At 31.2% G+C, this 11292-nt stretch overlaps 1 pseudogene; it reads left to right on the top strand.

The window, feature by feature from the left end:
* The first annotated feature begins 4148 nt into the window (after window positions 1-4148).
* On the top strand, window positions 4149-7070 carry LOC124898623 (annotated as a pseudogene).
* The last annotated feature ends 4222 nt before the right edge of the window (window positions 7071-11292 follow it).

Consider the following 11292-nt stretch of genomic DNA (forward strand, 5'->3'; position numbering starts at 1 on the left):
ACAATCTACCAATAAAGCAACCTTGCACGAATGTTTGAATTGGAACACAATATTGCAGAATACACACTGTGGGACAAGAATGTTCACTCCTTTTATGCTGACTTGCAGTTGCTCTAGTCAAAACAAGATCAGATTCTTGGGAAAAATATTTCTAAGGCAGGGCTCAAGGAGGTGTTGGAAGAACGAAAGAAGACAAGGATAGTGCAATTCTTAATAAAACTCCATCCTGAACTCGAGTCGATTCGTGGAAGTTTGTTGAACAGGAAAGTCACACCTGCTCTTGACGTTGTGTTGGCAGCCGTCTTGCATGATGAGACAAAACTTGGAACTCAGGCTGCTATGGAGTCTACGCCATTACCTTCTGTTGCATTACTTGCAGGAAAATCAACAATCGTTGCTTCAATAGGAAATACTAAGAGAAGTGTCAAATGCTATGAATGCCAAGACTTTGGTCACATCATAACCAATTGTCCTAAGAAGAAAAATTTTGTGCTTATTGCAAAATTACTGGCCATCAAATTTCAGATTACTCTCGTCGCCCAAATCGTTCACGAACTGCTCACCAAGCTTACCAGATAAATGTCACTACATCATCTGGTTCTTTCCCTGTTGGTTATGATTTTGAAAAACTAATCCGAGATTCTATTACAGTTGCTCTTCCCGAAGCCATCTCAAGTGCACTCTCGACATTCTCTTCAGGTACAAGTATCTCAACTTGGCATCTAGATTCAGGGTTTCCAATCATATGACAGGTAATTTATACCAATTCTCATCATTGTCTAGTAATGTTTCTAAACATGTTATTCATACATCCAACGGGCACACATTACCCACGTCGAGTATTGGTTCTGTTGAAAATCTTTCTAATGTTCTTTATGTTCCAAATTTGAAGGCTAATTTGGTTTTAGTTGGTCAACTAGTTGATCAAAATTGTATTGTAAAATTCTCACCCAATGGTTGTGTTGTTCAGAATCTGAAAATTGGGATGATCATGGCCACGGGGCGTAGATTTGGCAAAATGTTCCTACTAGAGTCGGTTCATCGTCACTTGCATCATTGTTTTTTTTTAGTTTCTGCAGCAGATGTTACTCGTTCGAATAAATTGCTCACTCTTTGGCATAATAGGATGGGCCATCCTCATTCTTATCGACTTTATCACATGCTTAAATCACGTCTTCTTACAGCACATCACATCCATTCCAGTTTCCTTTTGGCATATACAAATTGTGCCGGTTCAAAAAATCACAAGCTTTCTTTTCCATCCAGTTCATCTGCTTATAAAGATCCATTTAATTTAGTGCATAGTGATGTTTGAGGTCCTTCCCTTATTTTGTCAAGGATGGGATATAAGTACTTTGTGTTATTTATTAATCATGTATCCAGATACACCAGGGTGTTTTTTATTAGAAATAAATCTGAGGTTCCGACTCTTATTATGAATTTTGTTGAGTATGTTCGTGCACAATTTCATAAAACGATAAAAGTTTTTCGTTCTGATTCAGGAGGAGAGTACACTAAGACTAAACATGGCACCAACAACTTCTTTATAACCTTCTTTATTTTTATATTCTTTGAGCAAACCAGAAATATCGGCTATATATGCCAAAATATTACAAACACTAGGATAAAAAGCACCGAAAAATTCAACCGTAGCTACATAAATTTTTTCTAAAAACTTAACAAGATTATTAATTACAACCCAATCAGAATCATGCAGCATGCAATCAACAGAATTAACAAATGAACCGCAATGTTGGTTAAAAGCTAGTGTAATAGGAATTCTATATTTATAACAAGTTTTTAAAAAATCATACGTAGAATTCCATCTAATATCAATTTTCTTAGGCATCAATATCGGTGTAAGTCCATTTTCTTGACATTTAAATTTAAATTCTCTAATTCTCGATCGACGATTATTTCCTTGAATAAAACCAACAGCAAGACGAATTTTTTCAATATAAAGCTCAAAAAACTCAAGACCATCTTTTACAATTAAATTATATATATGACATGCACAGCTAATATGAAAAATTTCAGGCAACGGCAGAGATAGCGTAGATTTTAATTTTCTTATAGCAATCTTGTTATTAGAAGCATTATCAAAAGAAATACATAAAATTTTATTTTCGATACCATAATATCCGGCAACTTTAACAATAGAATCAGCTATAAAATGTCCAGTATGTTTACGATCTTCATCATATAAAAAAGCAAGAATACGTTTTTGCATCACAAAATTACTATCCATCCAGTGACAAATAACGGTTAAATAATCATTTTTATTTACAGCACGACCAAGATCAGAAGTTAGGGACAATCTACATTGAATATTTTTTAATAATGTTGATAAATAAAAACCAATATTATGAATGGAGTCTAAAAATATCAGACCGATAAATACTTAGGAATACCGTTAAACATAGGATATAAATTGCTTGTATATAATGAATAAAGACATCAGAAGAAGAAAAACTAAAAGGCAAACAACCCACAACTACCATTTTAACTATTTCTTCCCGGTCCCTCAATTTATTATATTTCTTCGTTACCTGACCGGTTGTTGGGTCCATTCTAGTTTGCATTAGCCCACCAACATCCCACCAACTTGTGCAATATTTAACTCTCTTTTGTGAGCTTCACCTATATGTCCCATTAACGTACCTGTATCCCTTGCTTGCCTCTGCTTCTATGCTTATATATTTGTTGACAAATATTGCATTGCACCTCAGTATCTGATATATGTTCAAAAAATTGCCATGCAACACTAGTTATTTTACGAGGTCTTGGGGCACGGGGAGGACGGAGAGGGAGATTAACCGATTCAAATCTAACGTTAGCATTTCCTACTGCAGGTGTCTCACCAATATTTTCAATATCTTCGTCTAAATTAACCGCATCTACTTTATTTTCTTGTTCTATACCGTAATTTTCCCGAGCTTCTATATAATCCATATCGTGAGCACCAACACCTATTTCTTCCTCAAAAGGTGTACTAAGCGGTACCGGAGGCTTAGGCACACGGGTATATCTACTACTTGAACTACCTCTTCCGCTAGTAATTCGCTTTTTACTACCACTACCGCTTCTAGGACAAAAAATTTTAACACCTTTAGTAGCGAAGTTTCTTAATTTATCCATAGTATAAATTAAATTAAACTAAAAAAATTCAAAAAACACAAATATAATAAAATTAAATACTAAACAATTAATACAATAAATAAAAATTAAACGTAAGAGATGGAACGACAATACCAAATTTTGAAAATATCCAAAGGTTGCGACTTTAGAAACTTTTGCTCGTACTTTGTAAATGCAAAATTAAAAAATTAAAGTGAACACTTTAAGAAATTAAATATATTGAATATTTGAGAATTGAGAATTGAGAATTGAGATTTGAGAGAGAATGAGATTTGAGAGCGTGAAAAATTGTGTGAAAAATGATTTGAAGGTGTAGGGTATTTATAGAATTTCTTTTTGGATTAAAAAATAATTTTTAAAGTAGTTTTTTTTTTTTTTTTTTTTTTTAAGAAATGGGCCCAAACTAACCATTTGGACCCAAAAATGGCTATATAGCCGTTGGGCCAACTGCTAGTTTGGCCCCAAACCCAATTTTTTTTTTTTTAAAAAAGAGATTCCAGGCTGGGCCGGGCCGGTTAACCAGCGGGCCTGGATTGGGTTTGGTCCAGGCCGGGTTAATCGGGCCCAAATTAAAAAATAACCGGTCTGGGACCCGGTACCCTAAAGCCCTAGGGCTTATTGGGCCAGGTCAAACCGGGCTAGTTCCTTTAAGTGGGCCGGTTTGGGTCGGGTAGAACCGGGTCGGCCCGGCCCACTTGACAGACTTAAATAGAGAATAACAAGGGAAATATATAGGGAAAATTTCAGAAATAGCAACTCTGTAGCTTTAATTATAACTTTTATATCAACAGTTTCATAATTACGAAAAATAGCAAATTGTATTTGTATTTAAGTAAAATGTTGCTATATAAATACATATACAAATATATATGTATTACTCGTAAATACATATGTACGACTGAAAAATACATATTCTTCTATTACTATGAAGTGAGTAAAATATTGCTACTTTTGCTATAAGTTGCAATTTAGAAAAAGTGTTGCTATTTATTGTAATTATAGTTTTAAGAATGGTAGTTTGTGTAATTTTTCCAAATATATACTTGACAAGTACAAGCCCACCAAAGTGTATTTAAAGTTTACTATGAGCAATATGAAAGAGACTTTGCAACATTTCTAAAGTATCGTTCGATAGAATTGGTGAAAGATGGACATATGGTATTGACCCTGTTGGGCAGAAAAAATGAAATTTATTCAGCAAAGGGTGTTCTTATGAGTGGGAGCTTTTGGCTAAAACCTTCAATTTTTTCATTGCGCAGGTAAATCTTGAAGGCTTAATTTAACGAAAATTCAAGAGATAAGTATTCAGTAGCCCTCCGAACTATGGTCAAAGTTGCTACAACACACTTCAATTTTACAGGAGTCCAATTACCTCCCTGAACTCAAGTTTAACATATATTTGTCACCCTTTGTGCTGATGTGACATCTTTATTACATAAAATGTGACCCACATCAAAGGTTCCACGTCAGCTACAAAACCTGACAAAAATATACTAAAATTTAGTTATGAAAGGTAATAAAATCCCCGTGAAATTGTCGCATGTCAGGAGGATATTAGATGCTTTACTCATCATTCAGTTGCAAAATTATAGAGCGTAATTTGCTATTTTTAACCCTAGTATAGTAAGTATTCAACCAGACCTCATGTATGCATTCAATTGAAAAGGGTGATCAATTGATAGATTACATTAAAACAAGAAAAATACTAAGAGGGAAGAATAGAAGAAAAAAAATTAAAATGCTACTCAATTTCGAACGGTACTCAAAAATACAACTACATTATTTCTATTTTTCGAATTTCATACCTAAACTATCACTTAATATTTATCAAAACAAATCTCAACTATCAATTTCTTACTGTTTTAACCAGAAATATCACGTTCATTCAAATGAGATAAGTGAACAACTACAGTAGAAGTGTATTTAAATAAATAATTTGTGATGACAAAATATTTTAGGTATAAAACTCAAAAAATCAAAAATATTCGGAATGTGTTTTGACCATTATACATCTCTTACATTTTTATAGGTATAAATAACATAAATACCAATCCTTTTGAAAGTAATTACACTCTTTCCTATTTTTTTAATTACTTACTCTCTCTCCCTATTAATATACATAACATAGCCGACATATACATAACATTCTGTGTATATGTTGAGATTTTTGTAATATATTTAGGAAGTTGGGATTTTGTATAATATTGGAAACATAAATTATGTATTTGTGTAATTTTTAGTTTTTATAGTGCCATGATAGTATATTAGATTCTTTTACCATAGTATACAGAATTTAATATAATTTAATTTTGGCCAAAGGTATCGATAGACACTTAAACTTGTTGCCAAAATTCACTAAGACACTTAAACTAGGCATGTTCCTATCAGGCTCCTAAACCCCCCACATTTTGTTCCAATTGAGCCTTTTTGCCTATGTGGCACTGCGCGTGCAGTGCCATCGTGGGAGGCACGCGAGGAGCATTTTTTTTACTAATTTACAAATAAAAAGATGCCAAGTGGCATTGAGGGCCCCAAAATTTTTTAATAACAATTTTTTTTTTAAACACTAAAGGCCCGTTTTAATAAAACAAAAAGCATACGGGGTTCCCAATTTATTTTTTTTAATAAAACAATACGCTGGGGGTTGGGGGACCGAGGGTAGGTGGGGGAGTTTTATTTTTATTTTTTAAAAAATTTATAATTTCTTTTTAATAATTAGTTTTTTATTTTTTAAATAATTTTATAATTTCTTTTTTTATAATTAGGCAAAAAAGCATTAGGGTATCCAATTTTTTTTTTTTTAATAAAACAATACGCTGGGGGATGTGGGTAAGTGGGGGAGTTTTATTTTATTTTTTAAAATTTTTTATAATTTCTTTTTTATTTTTTAAATAATTTTATAATTATTTTTCAATAATTTGTATCCTCAATGCCATTTTTTATTTTCATTTTTTAAAAAGTTTTATAATTTTTTTAATAATTATTTTTTTATTTTTTAAATAATTTATTAATAATTTAATACATTTTAAAAAATTTTTTATAATTTTTTTTAAATAATCAGTTTTTTATTTTTATTTTTCAAATAATTTTATAATTATTTTTTCATAATTAATATCCTCACCATTTTTTATTTTCATTTTTTTAAAAAAATTTAATTTTTCTTAATAATTATTTTTTTAAAAATAATTTTTTAATAATTTATTTCATTTTTAAAAAAAAAATTTAATTTTTTTTAAGTAATCAGTTTTTTTTAAAAAATAATTTTAGTATTATTTTTTAATAATTTCCTCAATGCCATTTGTATATACTTTTTTTTTTTTTTAAAAAAAGTTATAATTAATTTTTAATAATTATTGGACCCACAATGCTACATGTCAACTTCCAATTGGCTTATTTTGCCACATTATCGCGTGTGTGCAATACACAATTTGAGCTTTTTGCTGATATGACAAAAAAGGCCCAATTAGAACAAAATGTGGGGGGTTTAGGGGCCTGATAGGAATAGATCTTAGTTTAGGTGTATAAATAAATTTTGGCAACAAGTTTGAGTGTCCGCCGCTGACTTTGACCTTTAATTTTCTTCATAAATACAGGGATCAATAAATGAAGATAAAGTAAATTCATTCAATATTCCTCTATAGAATCCATCTCCAGCAGAAGTGATTTATATAGTTGAGAAAGAGGGATCTTTCACTATCGATGTGTTGGAAACTTCAAAAATCCAAAGAAATTCTTCTGATGATGACAAGTATAATATGGTACAAAGCTTTAGATCTGTGGCTGAACCTTTACTTGTAAGCCATTTTGGTCCTGATGAATTGGATATGGATAAAGTGTTCCACAAGTACAACTAGAAATTTGCTAGCGATTGCAAGGCGAAAGAAAAGATTATGTTCATAAATGTCACTATATCTTTGAACAGAAGAAATTGAGTTGATTTCTCGAATACTTGCTTAAATAGTGACTTTCTAGGGGCTTTGGGTTGTAGGTGACAAAAAAATTTTAAAATGAGTTGTAGGTGACACATTATTAGGTGAGGTGACAATTACTTTATTATGATTATGAAAGTTGGATAAGTTTGAAAATAACCCACAAGTTTTTAAATTTATACTTTGATCTAAATGATAGTTAATATAATTGAAAATGGAGGAAAAAAAGGTATGTTTCTCTCTTTTCTCATCCATTGTTGTTTTCTCTCTCTTCACGATTATTGCTGTTGCTGCTTTATTCATCATCTTCTGCTTCATTATCATAATCTTCTACTTCATTATCATCTTCATCTTCTTCTTGTCGACCATTGTTGTTGTTGTTACCGCTACTGTTGCTATTTTATCAATTTCATAGGTCAAATTTTATTTCGAACATCACCACTTTTCACTTTGACATTACTTCATAGGAGACCTTGGTAAGTCAAATTATGATTTTTAGTTGAATTTGTCATCTGGGTTACAAAGTTACTACTGTTTTTTCTAAAAATGAATAGAAGCCGATCATAAATCCAACATAAGTGCCCACAATTTAAATAGATCACTCATCTGGTGCATCAGATGAGTAATCTATTGCAACAGAAGATATATCTGTTGCATCAGACTGATTAATCTATTTGGAACAATACAAATCAGCCCCTGCCACAAACCCAACAGATAACTAATATGTTTTGCTATTGCTACTGGATTTAAAATTATTTCGTACGTCCAATCGTCGACATGTTTGTTGAGAATATAATAGATAGAATGAGAATTAAATACTCCCTCCGTCTCAAATTACTCGTCCCAAATTTTTTAATTTGATTTCTCATTTTACTTGTCTTTTTTTATTAATCAAGAAGAGATATAATTTTTTTTTCATGTTTTACCCTTTGCATTAATCACTTTTTCTTCAAATTAAAATGTAAACATCATTTAATAGGGGTATTATGGTAAACTAGGCATGTTATTAATTATTTTTATTAATCAATGTGCCATCTCAATTTGGGACGGGTAGGATAATTTGAGACGGAGGGAGTTGTCTGTTGAAACAGACTAGTTATCTATTGCAACATCTGAGTAATCTGTCTGGAACAACATAAATCAACCCCTGCCACAAACCCAACAGATAAATCTTAAATCTTGCTATTGCTATTGGATTCAAAATTACTCCTTACGTCCAATCGTCGACATGTTTGTTGAGAAGATAATAGACAAAACGAAAATTAAATATGAATTAAAATGGTCAAAGTTAATCAAACATATTTTTTTTTTATTAAACTAAAACAAATAAAAATACATATACAAACTTGGAAAGAAAGAAGAAACAAAATAATCTAATTATTATTAATAGATTCTTTATCATTATTATTATTATTATCGCCAGCCACATTTTCGACAGGCAGCAGCAATACCCTTCTTATCCTGCGGATCTCTCGCAACATCCTTACTCTGACAGTGGCCAACTCCCACTGTATATCATGTACCTGCCTCTGCAGTTTTCGGACGTCGTCTCGTAAAATAGCGACATCCCACGCTGAATTGTCCATATCTAGAACACACATAAATTTACAAAAAATGCAAAAACATAAGAAAAGAAAAGAATCCGAAAGTAATACAACATATATTTACTCAAAAAGCAAGAAAAAAAACTTACCAGAGACAGGAAAAAACAATCAAGTTCTTGAAGAGAAAGTAGTTGAAGGTGTAATAGAAAGACAAGAACAAGAAATAAATAGATATGTGTAGTAGAATAAACGAGTAATGAGGGACCTATTTATAAAGGATTGAATTTGAATGAGATAGGCCAAAAGGCGCGACTGTTCACCTCCATTTATTAATACTGATGACTTTTTGATTAATGTGAAAAGTTGTGACATGATAAAATTCTTTTCAGTAACATTTTTTTGAGTTATGACAACAGATTATATATCCGTTGCATCAGATAATCCATCTGTGACAACAGATATACCATTTGTTGCAACAAATCTATGATCTGTTGCAACAGATAATATATCTGTTGCAACATATATCCTTTTTATAATCATCATATCTTTATCTTTAGTCCAAATTTGATGACTTTTTTATTATATAAATTAAAAAAACAAATTTAAAAATAAAAAGACACGACTGTTCACCTCCATTTATTAATACCGGTGACTTTTTTATTACTGTGGAAAGTTGTGACTTTATAAGTTCTTTTCAGTGACCATTTTTTTGAGTTGTGGCAACATATTATATATCTGTTGCATCAGATAACCCATCTGTAACAACAGATATACCATTTGTTGCAACAAATCTACGATCTGTTGCAACAAATAATATATCTATTGCAACATATATCTTTTTAATAATCATCATATCATTATCTTTAATCCAAATTTGGTAACTTTTTTTGTTATATAAATTAAAAAAACAGATTCAAAAATAAAAAGACGCGATTGTTCACCTCCATTTATTAATACTGGTGGCTTTTTGAATACTGTGGAAAGTTGTGACTTGATAAGTTCTTTTCAGTAACCGTTTTTTTGAGTTGCAATAGATATACCATTTGTTGCAACCAATCTACTATCTGCTGCATAGATGATATATCTGTTGCACATATAAGCTATCTTTTTTAATAATCAACATATCTTTAATCCAAATTTGGTGATTTTATTATATAAATTAAAAAAACAGATTTAAAAACAAATATGTCGAAGAGTCACGATCAGTTATTAAAATGAAATAACCGTTCTGTCACTGTTATTAATTGTGTTTATCATTTATTTTCTAATTATTTATTTATGAACCATTTTTCATATTAAATAATCCAAAAGTCATTTCTTTTCACCCTCTAAATAACAATAACCCTTTTTTATTAATAAACTCTTATTGCAACATATGATCGATCTGTCTCATCAGATTAACCTCTATCAACATGTTGAGAATAAAGAATAAGCAAGAATGATAATTAAATACTAAATAAGAATTAAAAATTTAAAGTCGACAACTAAATATAGATTTTTGAATTCCTTGGATAGATCCGATATACAAAAGGAGAAAAATACATACATACACTAAAAGAAAAAAAATGTAACCTAATTATTGTTACTACTATTATTATTATCATTACTATTATTATTATTATTATTATTATTATTATTATTAGTAGTAGTAGTATTGTCAACCGAACAATTTTCATTCAGCAGCCGCAGGGCCTTCCTCAGCCTTGCTCCGAAGTTGGCCAAATCCCTCTGGAGTTCATCAAATTTTCTTTGAAGTTCCTGCAAGGACTCGATATGAATCTTCTCGTACGAATCTGGATCAGCCATATTTGTAAGTATAGTAGAATGAACGAGTAAGGAGGGACCTATTTATAAATTATTGAATTGGAAGAGGTTAGTCAAATAAAAATCCACGATTGTTTATATCCCTTAATTAAATAAAACTGGTGAATTTTTTGAATATGTAAGTTAAAAAAAATGGATCTAAATACAACATTTTATCTTTTTTTTTTTAATTGTATTTCAGAAAGAAAATAAAATTACTTTAAAATAAATCTAACGGATGTGTAATCTGTTGCAAAATATATTTCATCCGTCAGATAACTTACAACATATTGACAATCTGTTACAATAAATGAATATATCAGTTTGCTTTTCCAACAGATGTGGCGTATATTGCAATTTGCTAGTCATCTGTTTATTCAATTTAAGCCATAGATGGGGTAGAAAGAATAAGGTGAGTGCAGATGGATCCACAATCATATATGTGTGAGTTAAGTAGTATTACTGATAAGGTACCGGGACAACACACACTTTTGTGAACGTATTTTTTAACTGATTAGGCACTGATCATTCAAACAAGATCCCGCATTGGACAGTTAAGTTTAATGGGTTCGAATTAATAAGGCTGAGAGCCTTATGAAGATGGTGCAGATACCCTCTTATGAATTACTGACGGTTGTTGCTCGTGTTTATGCGTGTCGAGTTTTGAGAAGGGATCAATATTTGGTGTCATTGCAGAAAACCAATAGCGATTGGACTTAACTTTAAGTGTGCATTGGACTCTGAGAACACCTTCGAAACCTCGCAGTGCATAAAAAAAGAACGAAAAACCAATAGAAATTTTCCTGGCCCAAATTTATGTGGAAGGGTTGATCGAGAAGATGATTATATGCCAGAAGGAGCTGAAGGAGAATGCCTGC

The sequence above is a fragment of the Capsicum annuum genome, chromosome 5 (assembly GCF_002878395.1).
Source record: "Capsicum annuum cultivar UCD-10X-F1 chromosome 5, UCD10Xv1.1, whole genome shotgun sequence".
Taxonomy (NCBI): Eukaryota; Viridiplantae; Streptophyta; class Magnoliopsida; order Solanales; family Solanaceae; genus Capsicum; species Capsicum annuum.